The following is a 13093-nucleotide window of genomic DNA, read 5'->3' as shown; positions in this document are numbered from 1 at the left end:
CTCTCTTGTCCCTTCTACCATGTGAAGACGTAATTAGGAGATAACAGTCTGTGTACCAGGAGGAAGGCCATCAACAGATACTGAATCTGCCTGCACCTTGATCTCAGACTTCCACTCCCTATAACTGTGTGAAAAAAAAACTTTCTGTAGTTTCTAGGCCACCCAGTTTATGTTATCCTGTTACAGCAGCCCACAAGGACTAAGACACAGTGCAAAGGGTGTTAGGAGGAGCCAAGCCAAATAGGGAGTTCATGCTGAGAAGAGTGAGGGAGGCTGACTGGAGAGAGGAGCTGTTTCTGAGAAGTGCTGTCGTATCCACATGGGCATCCCATGGAAAGATAGCTGTGTGGGATTGGGGGAGTACCCTCAAGGGAGTGTGGCCTGCTGCGTCATTTTGGAGTCCAACCGGGATGTGAGGGGGCCTCACAGTGGAGTGGCCTATCCCAGAGAGTTTGAGCCCAAACAGAGTGGTGGAAACACTCAGCAGAAAGCAGTCCAGGGAAAGATCTGGGAGCTCAAATGGGTTGATTAGCATGTCTTCAAGTGTAGGACAAGGTAACAAGTGCAGTGACTTGAGCAGCTGCCTAAAAGTGTACCAGCCCGTGGTGTCAGACCTAAGCAGAGTGAGGAGCATATTTCTTGCAGGTGAGTTACCTGGAGGGAAGCATTGTTGCCTGGGAAGAAAGAGGAAGACATGTACTCAGTGGGGCAGTGGAACTGACCAGCATATTGATTAACTGTTGGTACTGACATGCACAGAAGAAGCTATTCCAGTTTAGTGTCCTAAACTATAGAAATAAAAGAAGTTATTTTATTGTTTATGACAGCATACATTATTTCTGGAGCAAGTAATATGGCTTACTCACATCTAGAATAAATACTTCTTTTCTACTACTTAAGGCATTTCTTAAATACATATTTATTGATCATTCACTATGTTTTTGACACTTCATATGGATGGTTCCCCTTAATCAACACAATGAGCCTTTTTGCAATTTTCATTTTATAAATGACAAACATAAGGACTAGAGAGATTAAATCATAAACTCTGATCTCAAAGAGGTCAGTAAGGAAAGGAAATACGTAGCATTAAGTACCATACTTCTCAAAGAGTATTCGAACTATACAGATTAATGTCCATGGTGTCATATGAAAGGCACAACAACTCTGCAATAGATTTTAAACATATTTCTGAAAGAAGTAGAAGTTGGCATTTGAAATAAGTGTTTGGGTAAACATTACAAGTAAATCAAATAAAAGACCTGCTCTGATTGAAGTCCAGAGGTTCTCAATCCTGGTCACATATCACATGTATCTGAGAAGTTGTTAAAATGACTGAGTCCACCAACAGAGCAGAGTCTCTAGGAGCCAAGTTCAGGCATCAGTACATTTTTAAAGTTCTCCAGATAAGTCCACTGTGCAGCTAGGCATACGTTTTCCTAGTTGTGGTAGTTGATGAGGAAGCACCATGGGCGATGGGCATGGTAGGAGTATTAAAGATGGCTAAGGGGTTGATCCTACAGGGTGGGCAAGCAGATGAGACTAGTGAAATAGTCCTAGACATAAATATCAGTGTTAATAAAGTTCTCAAACAAAGGTTTAATTTATGATACCTATATATTTTCTATGTAACGTATAAACATGTTGGGTATAATACAACTTCCTGGCATCCCCAAGTCACAGGCAGATTGTATGTGTGTTTGAGAAGTAACAGACATCTTTAAATGTGTAACAATGCAGACAAAAGCAAAATTAATAAATTAATGAAGCTGCTCTTCTGATATTTAATGAATTCTAAGAAAATTATAGGTAAATTGTTATTCAGAATTCTTTACCTGTATTTGAAAGCTCTGAATACTTAATAGAATTCTCAGCTATGTCAAATAATTTAAATGCAGTTGCTTGTTAAATATTTTCTAAACAGCAGTTGGATATAAAAGGATACATATACGAGCGGCTTTTATGGTAAGTAATCATAGAGCTGAATGAAATGTGAATACTTCACAGCAAGAACTACATTATTGAAATTTTTGAGGATCGTCTTGAAGAGATAATATTTTAAAATATCTAAGAAAAATGACATTTAGAGGAATGAAGAATAAAAATTACTATACCTGTTTTATACTCAACAAATCTATATTTTATCAAAATTTGAGTTTGACTATGGTTACATATATCAATTAAGCATTTTTCCACAAGATAATGAAAAATTACATCATAAGTCACAATATGGTAAAGGATTAAAATAATCAATTTTAGAATGAAATAAGCTTAGGCATGTTTTTTGAATTATGTTTCTGTAATTTGGAAGTTGCATAACTTTGAAAAGGTATGTGATATTTTTGAACCCAGTGTTCTCGTGTGTAAAATGTTAAACACAGTACTTACCTCGTGGGATTGTTGCAGAGACTGAATAAGTTGATGTATGTGAAATGCCTAAAATAGTGCCTAAAACATAGTCACCTTCAATAAGTGTCATGTTATTATTACACTAACAACATGCTTATAAGGGAACTTGAGAGAGAACACTCTATGAGACAGAAAATTCTATAAGACAGCTAGAAAGTCCTAACTGATAGGTTCAACAAAGTAAAACAAATGGACAGAAATTATTCAGTAACCATATAAGTTCTGGAGGCAGAACTTAGTCTACAGGTGTTTTATTTAAATTTCTAGAAAATTATATAAATGAGTGAGTATTACTGGCACAGGATTAAAGGGTGCATAGAACCTAAAGATTTGAGCAAGTTGGTTTCTAGTACATAAAACAGGGAACCTTCCAGCTATATCTGGAGAACTGATCTTCCATGAGTCTCTCTCACAAAATGTATGGTATTCCCATTGTTGGATCTATTTGAGACACTAAAAAATTTGCATTGATATTTACATTTGATTTTTTAAAAATCTTATCTGACTACTTTTAACTTTGATTTTGCATCTTGCCACTATAACTGCTTTTTTGTGTGTACATTTAACATTGTACTAGGCATTGTTTATAAAATGGTGAACAAAAACATGGTCTTTTTCCTCATGGGTTTTTGTCTAATGGATAAAATAAGCATAGAATTTTAAAAAGCATAGACTGAGGAAAATAAATGTGGTTAGTCTATCACTGCCAGCCAGTTATTGTTTGTCTTTCTCTCCTTGTCCATGAAGAGATAAATATCCAATTGAGGACCTTTATGAATATAATATATTCAAAAGTATCTGAAAATCTCACACAGATAATTCTGATCAACTGTATTCCAGAAATAAACTCATGCCTGAAATGCTTACTTCAAGGTCTAACAATATAACCACTGCCCTGTCTAAACCCAGTTCCCCTTTAAATAAGTGCTGTGTTATAGATTCACTCAGCTGAGGAAGTGTGTGTTCAATCAGTTTTGAAACATACTTACTTGAACCCACATTTTGGTGAGAGCTACTAGTGGTTCAAGTAAACAAGAAAAATCTTAATGGGCTGATATGAGAGAGTGGTGAGAAAGAGATGTGAGACTAGTTTTCTCTGTTAGGAAAGTTTAGGAAACAGATTATTTCCTAAATTCATTCTAAAAGTGTAATATCAAGATGATGTCAAAGCAAAAATTAAACAGGTTAAAGTTAAACATTCAAGGAAGGCTTTATTCAAGAGTATAGTAGTTCTTCCTTATTCACAGTTTTGGGTTTTGTGGTTTCAGTTGCCTGGAGTCAACTGCAGCCTGAAAATATGAAATAAAAGACTCATAAATTTTAAACTGTGGGCCATTCTGAGTAGTGTGATGCAATCTGAAGCTGTCCAGCTTTGCTCCGCCTGAGACATGAATCCTCCCTTTGTCCAGTGTATCCACACCTGTTAGTCACTTTGTAGCCACCTTGGTTATCAGATTCACTGTTGTAGTATCACAGTGCTGTGTTCAGGCAACCCTTATTTTACTCAATAATGGCTCCAAGCCACAACAGTAGTGATGCTGAAAATTTGCATATGCCAGAAAGAAGCTGTAACATACTTCCTTTACGGAAAAAGGTGAGAGTTGTCGACTTAATAAAGGAAAAAATGTATGCTAAGTTTCTAAAACTCTATGGTAAGAATGAATCTTCTATTTGTGAAACTGTGAGGAAGAAAAAAGAAGAAACTTAGGCTAGCTTTGCTGTTGCACCTCAGACTGCAAAAGTTGTGGTCACAGGGCATGTCAAGTGCTTAGTTAAGATAAAAAAGGCATTAAATTTGTGGGTACAAGACATGAATAGAAGTGTGTTTGGATTGATGGAAACCGGGTTTGGTACTCTCTGGTTTCAAGCATCCTGTGGGGGTCTTAGAACGTATCCCCCATGGATAAGTGAGGACTTCCATATTCCAATAGAGGAGAGAGGTCAAAGCTCAACTTAATTCTACTGAAACAAAGGTCATCTGTATTTACTCATTGGCCTCAACCAAAGGGAAAGTAAACTTTCTAGTATTTTTGTAACAGGAGATAGGCTCCTCCCCTCCCAGATACTGAGAGATAGAGGCACTATCTTTCTAAATTAGGGCGTTTCAGAGTTTTGGCTCCCAGGTTCTTGAGAGACAGTCTTGGTTTTCAAAACTGGAAAAGTCTTTTAAGAAATTTGTATCTCAAAAAGGTGAGGAAGAATTTACAATTACAAGTTTTCAAAAGTAAATGCTCTAACAAAAAGGAAGCCAGGGGTTGAGATGCAGAAGGAAGCCTGTCTAAAATTTGATTAAGTTGAGAAAAACATTAAGACCCTCTGGTTCAGTGGACAAAGATAGAGCAGAACTCTTTATAGCAAAAGAATCTCCCTTTGATGGGATCCTATAGTAAGATAGCCTCAAATCCTGTTATCAGAAATTTTGTGAAGTCAGAGATTTTGTAATTATGGTTTAGAATTTAATTCAGTCATCCTTAAAGAATTTTAAACTGCTAGAATCACACTATCTTGCCTCAGAATAACTTTTTCTCCTTACAACGATTTAGTCTTTGAAAATATGAGTTATGCAAAAGAGAACATTTGAAATAATTTTCATTTCAGTAAAAGATATTCTAAAAAAGTATGCTCTGCTTAAAAAGTCTATGTGAAAAACTGAATTTAAAATAATATATTACTTTGTCATATTCCATAAAATTTCAAAAAGGATCTTTTGTATTATCCAACACTTTAACATGAAATTTAGTAAATAAGAAAATACTGTATATATTATGCTAATTAGGCCTCAAAATCGAGCTGTACAAGACCCTTTGCAAACATTTTCACAAATGTGAGATACACCCACAGAAGTGATCCTTTTCCCTAGCTGGGCAATAAAATCAACATTTGCAACTCTTAAAAAATACAATTATAAGGCTGACCTCAGAGATCTTCAGCATGAGAAAGTGAGGTTTATTGTTTTCAAAAATGCTCTCAAAATATTGTCTGGTGACCAGCATCTCCTGGGAGCTTTTGAGACATGCAGTTCTTGTCTTTCCCATACCTACTGAATCACAATTAGCACTTTCACAAGAACTCAGGAGTTGATGTGCACAGAAAAGTCTGAGACGTACTACTCTATAGGAAGCTTGCTGCATAGCCAAGGTGAGATCTACTCACCAAGTTAGGATAAACTAGCCTCCAGTGCTGTCAATGCAGCATCTCCACAGATGAGGTTCCTAAGTGTTGCTTTATTTTCTGTTATAATTACCATATATAAGTTCCGGAGGCAGAATTCAGTCTATAGGTCTTTATTTTATTTAAATTTCTAGAAAATTATAGAAATGAGTGAGCATTACTGGCACAAGTTTAGAAAGCAGCACAGAACCTACAAGATTTGCGGAAGTTGGTTTCTAGGGCATATGTCTAGTTCATATAGAAGACACATCTTCAGTGAAAAATTTTAGCACAAGATTTTAGATGTAGAATATAACAAAAAGAAAATATAAAAAAACAGAACATTCATATTAATATCTGACATTTAATTGAAGCATTCAGGAGCCTTAAATAGGTTTTATTTGGAGAGAGGGAGCTGAAGGGAGTGATTCACTGGATTGGGAGGTAGAGTTTCCAGTGATTCATGGACCAATTAACTTTGGCTTGGGGCAAGGTACCTTTATTAATTTCTCCACGAGCATGTGTGATAAGGACTATTATTGCTTCTCTTAACAGCAATATAAAAACAAATTAGGAAACCTTAAAGTGACTTCTGCTTCTCTGGGGAGAGAATCTTTATTAAGTTAGTAGGAGGTTGAGATAATATTTATTCTACATTTTCCTTGGGCAAATAACAACACTGTTGTCATTAGTGTTTCTTACTGTTTGTCTGCATGTATTTGTCTGTGATGTGTGTGAATATCTCTGAAACAGTAATTTTAGAATGTAAAGTAAATGGAAAGATAATATTTGACTCAGTGAAGATTGGTTATTTCCAAATTATCTTTATATGTATCTTTCTGTGCATCCCAATTGAAATTGTTATACCATTGGTCTGATTGCATATTAAGAACAAGTCAAAAGAAGCAGTTTTCAAAGAAAGTAACCAAAAAAATTAAAAATTCAAAGGACTAAGACTTCCTTCTGGTTTCCGTTCAGAGATGTAGGGAGCTGCAAAAAGTGAGGTGTCCAATCTTACAGTAAAAATAAGCTAAACACGCATCAGATTTATAATCTTTTTTTGATCCACTTGAAGGCTGAGGTTGCATAGCAACCAGCTGGCCCCAAATCTAAGGAGAGACAGGCAGGGAGTGAAAAGACTGGAGCCCTGGATTTCTTGTGCAATAAATAGTCAGACACCCACTGGCAGGAGTGGTTTAGCTTGGGTGATTGGTATGCTGGTGTATTTGCTAGTGACAGGGCAAAGCTTCTGAGAGTGGCACATTCTTTTCAGGCCATTTTTGTCCACAAACTACCTGGTGGTCACAGAAAGATTGAGAAAATTTTGAGAATGTCTCTCTCATAGTGCAGGGCAGGGGGAGGGCACCAAGAGCTCCCAGTGGGGATGAGGTTAGAGAACACTGCTGAGATACTCATCCCCATCTCTCCTACCGAGCAAAAGCCTTCATCTGTAGGGAAAAACACTGTTGCCATTAGGGCACTGGTGAAAATCCATCGCAAGAGAGGGAAAAGAAGAGGACAATAACTCTATTCCTGGGGAAAGGTCAGCAGAGATATGGTATCCACCTAAGATTGAGGCTTTATTTGAACAACATAAAATACCTACCACCACCACCATTACCACTAGGCTAACAGGCTTAGAATAGAAAGGACCTTGCTAAAGAGAGAACATCTCTGACATGCAATGCAAAGCTCTCGGCAGAATAAATACTGAGGAAAATCAAACAAACAAAAATATCTGGAAAACTAACCCCTTCTCTAAACAGATACTTTTTATGTAGAGGAATTTTAAGGCTATAATACATTAAGGGTAACATAATAAGAAAAAATCTTATTAAACCCAAGCCAACTCTTACTTAGAGTAATTCCCTCACTCAAGGCACCACTGAAAGGAAGGAATGTCCATTTCCAGGTGTATAATGCTACTTACCTCAGTCTTTTCTATATGAGAAGTCCAGCTTTCCAAAACAACTAAAAAATATGAAGCACGTAAGACAGGATAAAGCAACATACTCCAAGAGACAAGGTTACCATGACACAGACGTTGGGACTATATTCCAGGGAAATTAAAATAACCATATTGAGTAGGCTAAAAGTTTCATGCAAAAGATTGGCAACATTCAAGATTAAACATCTATTCTCAGCAGAGAAAGGGAAACTGTAAGGAAGAATCAAGTGGAAGTTCTAGAAATGAATAACATTGTAATAGAAACGGAGAATGCCTTTCAAGGCTCAGCCGTAGACTCAATTCATCCAACGAAAGAATTGCTGAGCATCAAGATAGGTTAAAAGAAATTACCAAAACTGAAAAAAAAAAAGAATTCTGGTTTTGTACTGGTAACAGATTTTTTTTTTATCTTTGTTACAGAGGTGGAAGTGAGTTGACCTCAGCCTTAGAAGCTAGCCCTTTGGAGAGAATCCATGACTGATGGTTGACCTTTTTAAAAATATTTTCAACTTTTATTCTAGATTCAGGGGATACATGTTCAGATTTGTTACTGGGTGTATTGTGTGACAGTGAGGTTTGGGGTATGATTGATCCTATCATCCAGGTACTGGTCACAGTACCCAATAGTTAGTTTTTCAACACTTATCTCCTCCCTCCTCCCCACCGAGTAGTCCCCAGTGTCCATTGTTTCCATCTTTATGTCCAAAAGTACCCAGCGTTTATCTCCCACTTGTAAGTGAGACCATGTAGTATTTTGTTTTCTGTTTCTGCATTCATTTGCTTAACATAATGGCTTCCAGCTATACCCGTGTTCCTGCAAGGACATGCTTGCATTCTTTTTTTATGGCTGTGTAGTAATTCATGGTGTATATTTTCTTTATCTCATTTTGGTCATGTCATACACCTAAGGGAGTGTTCATTTGTACTATATGACTTCTGGGATTTAAGATGCTGATTTTAATTTTGAAATTTTAAATATTTTGGCTCATGATTTGAGGTCAGCACTCAAATCCTAAGTCAAGTCAACTCCAAGAACTAAGGAGATTTTTACTTTTAAAGTTGAAACTTTTAGAAAAGAGAGAATAGTGCTTCTAGAATTGACTAAAAACTATAAACAATTTTAATTTAAAAGGAATTTCCATGATGTCATAACCAATAGAGAAAGGCACAAGCTAGACACTCACTGTGGAGAACATAGAATGGCAACAAGATGACAAATCAATATTAATGTTCTAAACCTGGGGCTTGACCAGATGATCATATGCCATGTTTCTTGGCATTAGTTACCCTTGTTTGCCCTCAGCCCACACCAAACTACATGAATTTAAAACATAAAACAGACACCTATGCTCTCTTAACTTCCCTTTCTTTTCGCGCCTCCATCACTAATGGGCATTGCTGTTTTCTGCTCTCTGTCCACAGGGGTTAGGTTAGCCTCATGGCTTTCTATTTCCTTATCTCTCAATTTTCCTCACCCCAATTGCTATGCTAAGTAATTCAGCTTTGCCCCAACTTCCGCCTCCAAACTTACTTACCAAAGCCCAAGATAGTGCTCAGTAAACAAGGGTTTGATGCTCTCAGAAATTCTCTCATAAAATTCAGTGGAGGTTGTAAATGAAATTTCCCCCTTTACACATGTAATGTGAATGGCTGGCTATGATGGTACATGCCTATGTGACGAGCTCCTTACAAGGCAGAAATGTCAGAGTGCTGAGCTCAAGGGTTTTGGCCTGCTGTGTACTCAAACTAAATTTAGCAACATTATGCTATGGAGCCAAAAAGATATTTCTGTTTCTCATCAGCTGAGGAAAAAGTGCTCAAAAAGATGCTTCAACTCAACCATGGAAAACTTGATGCACTGTTTTTTAAAATCCACTTGTTTAAAAATAATATTTTACTTTCAATTTTATATATAAATTACTTTCACACTTTATACTGCTTATTTTAGATATGTATCTGCTACTAATTTATAATAGAATGATAATATATTTGAATTATATATATTCACTAATGTGTATTATAATTAATACTTTACACTATATTTATACCTTTCTGTATTTGATTTATATTATGTTTATATTATACATATAGATAATTATATTTACTTATGTAAGTTTTGATTTGTAACACATATTTGTCTTAGGATCATATATTTAGTTTTAGCTTTTTGTGTGTATATTGTGGGTACTTTAAAATCAAATACTATTATTAATGCTGGTATTTTGATATTATGGAAATACACACACACACACACGTGCACACAAATACCCTGGTCATTCTGTGCCAGTATTGCAATGCAATTCACCAGAGGGATGAACCTTCCAGGATGTAAACAGAGCAGAACAAAACTCACATTCTGGTTAAAACAAAGACTCTTAGCAATAGCCAATGGGTAAAATGAAAACACACATTCCTATCTTATTTTTTTATGCCTTCAGATGACTCTTTATGTTCATGTAATGACAAGTCCAAAATTTCTTCAAGTATTTAATAATTCCTACAAACTTAAAATATTATGCACTGCTATGTTTTATTCACCTTTTGTAACTAAGATACTATTCATTTACTAAGAGAACACTGAAAAGATTGCAGTACAAATTGCACTTGTACATGTTGTCAGCAGCGATTATTGGGAGACACCTTTAAGGAAAACAGCTGTGCTTGGATAATACCAGAAATATGAAGTGGTAACATTTAAGTCTGTCAGAATAATCTATTTAATTTGCCAGAAACAATAAAACATAAAGGTTACAATAAACAAAGGTTTGACTTTGATATGAGAAAGATAATACAATAAAACAAGGAAGTCCATAAATTGAACTTTTAAGTTTGCTGACATTTTTATTTTATGTAAGCTAACAATGAACTCTAATATCCTAGAGTACATTTATTTCACAACCGCATCATTTACTTCTATTCTATTCTTAATATTAGTAAGGAACACCCTCATTTTACAAGGTACATTTCAAAGCAAAAAACCTAACATGTTATTCCTCAAAAATAAACATTTTTAAAGATGAAAAATTGAGAGTGTTCTTTGTAATTTATCACTTTATGTTATAGTGTGTATTTTCAAAATTTAAATTAAGTTGACAAATGTAATACAGACATAATGTAACCATGTTGACCCTTAGGCAACATATGTTTGAATTGCATGTATCCACTTATATGTGGACTTTTTTGCCACTGTCACCCTAAGAAAGCAAGACCAACTTCTCCTCCTCCCTCAGCCTACTTAAAAGGAAGATTATAAAGATGAAGAACTTCATGATTTACTTCCACTTAATGAATAGTAAATATATTTTCTCTTCCTTATGATTTTCTTAACAATATTTTTTCTCTAACTTGCTTTATTATAAGACTATATACATATATAATACATATACAAAATTTATGCTAATCGGTTATTTACATTATCAGGAAGGCTTTCAGTCAACAGTAGCAATTAGTAATTAAGTTCTTGAGGAGTCGAAAGTTATATGCAGATTTCTAACTGCTCAGAGATTGGTATCCCTAACCATGTGTTTTCAACAGTAGTTTAGGAAATAATTACATGATTCATTGAATAACTAGAAAACAAAGGAAACAGTAATAACAAACAATGACAGTAATGCCTGACCTTCATTGAACACTTATTTGTTGGTGTAGTGCTATGCATTTGCCATGGATCATGTCAATTAATTGACCCAACCCTACAATACTATTATTATCACCATATTATAGATTAAGAAAATGAGACAGAGAGACACAGAAACATTTAAAAGATTTAAAAATCCTTCATTGTTTTAACAGCTTACCATAACTGTGAATAACTGAGTCAAAATGAATATGACATTTTTCAATCATACTTAACAAAAAATAGCCCAGAACTCAAATCCTTTTATGAAGTTTTGAATATAAACCATGATATGAGCTATAACAAAAAAGCAAAGACAAGGGAAAAAGGAGTAAAACATTCATTTTGGTAAGATGTGGTGCCTCAATTGATCAAAGACTCTAAGCCACCCTGTCTACTTTATATTGCTATTCTCAGTATCACTCTTTTGATATAGTTTTGCACACAGATTGAGAGCCAAGGAATTGAAAATTATTGCTCAAATCCTTACAACTCCATGACCAGAGCAGGGATCATTGTCAATGTAACGTCATTTGGAATGTGGGTGGAGGAACTGGGAGGAGTGCTCTTTACATTGAAGATTTTTTTTCTGGGGATTTTAATTTCTTCAGAGAGTTTACTTCCATTTCTTAACTGGATAGCAGCCACACTCATAGCGTCATAGCGTTCTGATTTCTGGACACAGGAGAGAGTGAGGATATAGTTTTTCTCTATGAAGACTTGTAATTAACCTCCTGGTTTTCAGTCCCTTGCCTCATCATCTGGAGTGGGAACATCTGGGAGAGATTCATGGAAGGGAAAAATTATTCCACATATAAATGGTCTCTGATAAAGTATTAAAAATATACCCTAAACAGCACAAAAAGTCACTAAAATAATACCCAGACTTAAATGTTAGCACTTGGTACTAATTGATACAATACACTGATATTGGTCGGGCGCGGTGGCTCAAGCCTGTAATCCCAGCACTTTGGGAGGCCGAGACGGGCGGATCACGAGGTCAGGAGATCCAGACCATCCTGGCTAACACGGTGAAACCCCGTCTCTACCAAAAAATACAAAAAACCAGCCGGGCGAGGTGGCGGGCACCTGTAGTCCCAGCTACTCGGGAGGCTGAGGCAGGAGAATGGCGTGAACCTGGGAGGCGGAGCTTGCAGTGAGCTGAGGTCTGGCCACTGCACTCCAGCCTGGGCGACAGAGTGAGACTCCGTCTCAAAAAAAAAAAAAAAAAAAAAAAACCTAACAATGCGTAACAATATGTAGTTAAGGTTCAAGGTTCACCCATATCTTCTTGTATAATATAAATATACAAATATATTAAATATAATAAAATAAACAACTTTATTTTTGTTGTTGATTAATATTTCACAGAATGGATGCTTATTCACCTATTGCAATCCATCTTGGTTGCTTCCAGTTTGGGGAAATTATGAATTGTGAATAAAGCCATTATAAACATTTTTGTGTGGCGTTTCATAAGGACATAAGATTTAAAATTAGTTGGATAAGAATTCAAGCACACATTGCTAAATCATATGCTAAGATTATGTTTAGTTTTATAAGAAATTGCCAAACGCTCATCCAAAGTCACTGTTGCTGTACCATTTTGCATTAGTAACAGCAACAATTGCTTTTTTTTTTTTTTTTCAACACTTTTTTTTTTTTTTTAACCAACATTTATACTGTCAAGTTTTTGGATTTCAGCTATTTTAATGGTATGTAGAGCTATGGTTAGTTTTCCACATAAAGATCTTCATATCAGTTTGCTAGAACTGCAACAAAGAACCACAAACTGGATGTCTTAGACAACAGAATTTAATTAATTATCTCACAGTTCTGGAAGTTAGAAGTCTGAGATCAAGGTGCCAGCAGGGTTCCTTTTGAGTGATGTTGAGGAAAATCTGCTCCATGCCTTCGTTTCAGTTTCTAGGTAATTTGCTGGCAACTTTGACTTCTCTGGCTTGTGTACA

General features: G+C 35.7%; 1 pseudogene; it reads left to right on the top strand.

Annotated features, from left to right (window-relative positions):
- The first annotated feature begins 319 nt into the window (after positions 1–319).
- Positions 320–13093, top strand: part of LOC105521133 — a 124584-nt pseudogene continuing 111810 nt past the window's right edge.

The sequence above is a fragment of the Colobus angolensis genome, unplaced genomic scaffold, assembly GCF_000951035.1.
Source record: "Colobus angolensis palliatus isolate OR3802 unplaced genomic scaffold, Cang.pa_1.0 Scaffold398, whole genome shotgun sequence".
Taxonomy (NCBI): Eukaryota; Metazoa; Chordata; class Mammalia; order Primates; family Cercopithecidae; genus Colobus; species Colobus angolensis.
Note: the sequence above shows the minus strand (reverse complement) of the source record. Positions and strands in the feature narration are given on the sequence as shown.